Genomic DNA, 2,780 nt, shown 5'->3' on the forward strand with positions numbered 1-2,780 from the left:
CTGGCCGGACGCCCCGCCCCAGCCCGAAAGGGACTCCGGAGCTGGGAGGCGAGCGAGGCGTCCTGACGTCACTGGAGGCCGACCCCAGCCGTTGGAGACACCGGGCATGCGCGGCCCGCAGGGGGCGGGTCTGTTGGCAGGACCTAGATGGGGGCCCGCCCCTCGCTGTTTCCACACCTGCTTTGGTGCCAAAGGCTGCAAACCAGGGTACCCTCCCTGGTCGGGTGCTTTGGGTCTCTTCACGGAGGCATGGCATGCGCTTTATAAAATGCAAAATGTGCTGTGTGGCTTAGTGTGCACCGATAGCTTCTTTACTACCCCTGTTCCTCAGCACTTCAACCCAAGCATGCCCTATTTTTTTCTTTCTCTCCGAGTCACTACAGCTCAGGATCTCAAAATTGAATGCACATGGGCTAGCTCGGAGAGACGTGGTCTGTTTGGATCACTCAAAGAGATTCTGGTGAGTTGATATGGCCGTGTAGCAAGCAATTGAACTCAAAGGCAGGGTCTGACAATTGTCAAAATCCAGCCAACCCTGCCAACAGCTCACTTAGTGAAAGCAAGCTTACAAGGTATGCTTGCTTGCAACAAGGACTTACTTTATTTAACATTCTTGCCAGCCTTAAACTGGGTTCAGTTTTTAGCCATGTACACTGAGGGAGAATTGGGTGACTGTCATTTTCACATCACTGTAAATCTGGAAGCTTGTAAGGAGAGCCATTGAGTCTTTCTGTAATTCCATTAGCAAGTCATGTCAGAGGAGACGCACACTGCCTGTCTCCCCTCCATTTCCGCCGCCGTGGCCTTTCTCCACATCTTCATTTCTCAGCCAAAGAAGCCTAACTGCTTTGACCTCTTCTTTTGTTCCTCTTCCACCACCACACCCCCCCCAAACTAAAGTGAAACACACGCCCTCCTGCTTTAAAAACTTCCCCACACAGCACACCTTCCCGTGCCTGAGACCTCCTGAAAAGTCTGTTTTCCTCGCTTACTTTGGACCATTCTCCCCTTTACCCTCTATGTTCTATGGTTTTTCAAATTTTTATGTACATAGTCAACCACAATACATATACAATTCAAATACAATAGACATACAATTCAAATGTCAGAGGCATATTCAAAAATATTTTCATGTGTATCTCCTATGTGCCTTCGTGTATCTCCTATGTGCCAGGTATCTGCTAGACAAGAAAGGAAAACAGCGTCTGTCCTCTTGGAGCCTCTTTCCTGGTGGGAAGAACGAACAATAAGCTGGCAACCCTATTGTCGTTTGGGGGACAGGGTCTCCCATAGCTGAGGCTGGACTCAAACTTGCTTTGTATGGGAGAATCGCCTTGACGTCCTGATCCTCTTGCTTCCTCCTTAGTGTGCTGGGACCACAGATGTGAGCCAACACTCACTGCTCTAATAAACCCGCTAAACCGCTCTAATAGGTCACTTTCGAGTTTAAAGGCCCTACTCTACCCCCTTGCATTTGGCTATCTTCTTGTTAGTCAGGTTTGGACTCAAATGATACTTCTTCAGAGAGGCGTCTTAGGCACTCTGTCTCTATCTTTTCTTTAAAGCATTTATTAAAATTTGTGTCTGTAGAATTTAAAGAATAGTTTTGGTCTTGCTAAGTTTCAGTGAAAATTTAGAAAAGGAGGCTGAGGGCAGGACAACAGCTGGGTAGCATAGTGCTTGTCTGATATATCCAAGGCTCTGGGTTTGATCACAACACTGAGAGTGCTTGTTTGTTTGTTGTTTCTTGAAACAGGGTTCTGGCTGTCCTGGAACGCATTCTGTTGACCAGGCTGGCCTCAAACCCACAAAGATCTGCCTGCCTCTGCCTTCTGAGTGCTGGGATAAAAGGCAGGCACCACCACCACCTTGCCTGAGAAAAAAATCTTTTTTATAAATTACTATTTTATAAATGAAGTGTTTCCTTTGTTTATCTATCAGGAATCCCATCAGTTCTGAGGCATAGAAAAGATCTAGAGTAGGCCCAGCCATTTCAACATTCATCAGTGTCTGTTATCTATCCGAGAACGTCAACTCTCAGAGTGTGGAAGAGTGGACCTGAGACCCTTCAGGAAACCCATGAGCACAAAACTGCAGTCTTAAACTGTGAAACAAGGCTGTATCCCTGGTGAGATGGTAACCAGCTCCACAAGTGTTCTGTGATGCATGCACAGTAACCAGCCACAAAATACAATTCTCAGACATGTCTGTCTCACAAATTGGCACTGAGCATCATCATGAAGATACCAGGAAGGCCTTGTCATTTGCCTTCTTTGTTTTTTTCTCATTGGTGTACTAGAGTTTCCCAGAATTCATAGAACTTATATCGTATACTGACAGAGGAAAGCATATATCAAAATATAGCTGTCTCCTGGTTAAGCCAGATGTTAAGAGACTCGAAAACATATACAATACCACACTTACTAAAAGCTAAAGCTTTGTTTCAAAAGTTATTTTTCATAAATTGTTATTCCCATGAATAACATGTTCGGCTACTTTTTACATTTTAAAATTACTTTAAAAATGTATTGAGTATCTTTAAAAAATCTTTCTCAACTGTATACATATATATATATATATATATATATTATAAACAAAAGCTCTTTGGGTTATCAACTTTATGTACATTTTTCTGAAGGGCAGGATCTCACTATATTTCCCAGGCTGTCTCCAAACTCCTAGGTTCAAGTGATCCTGTCCTCTTCCCTCATTTTCTTAAATACCTGGGACTGCAGGGGAATGCCATACTGCTTGGTGACAAGATTTTTTAAGTGGGGAAA

This window comes from Microtus ochrogaster, chromosome 16 (genome assembly GCF_000317375.1).
Source record: "Microtus ochrogaster isolate Prairie Vole_2 chromosome 16, MicOch1.0, whole genome shotgun sequence".
In the NCBI taxonomy this organism is placed as follows: Eukaryota; Metazoa; Chordata; class Mammalia; order Rodentia; family Cricetidae; genus Microtus; species Microtus ochrogaster.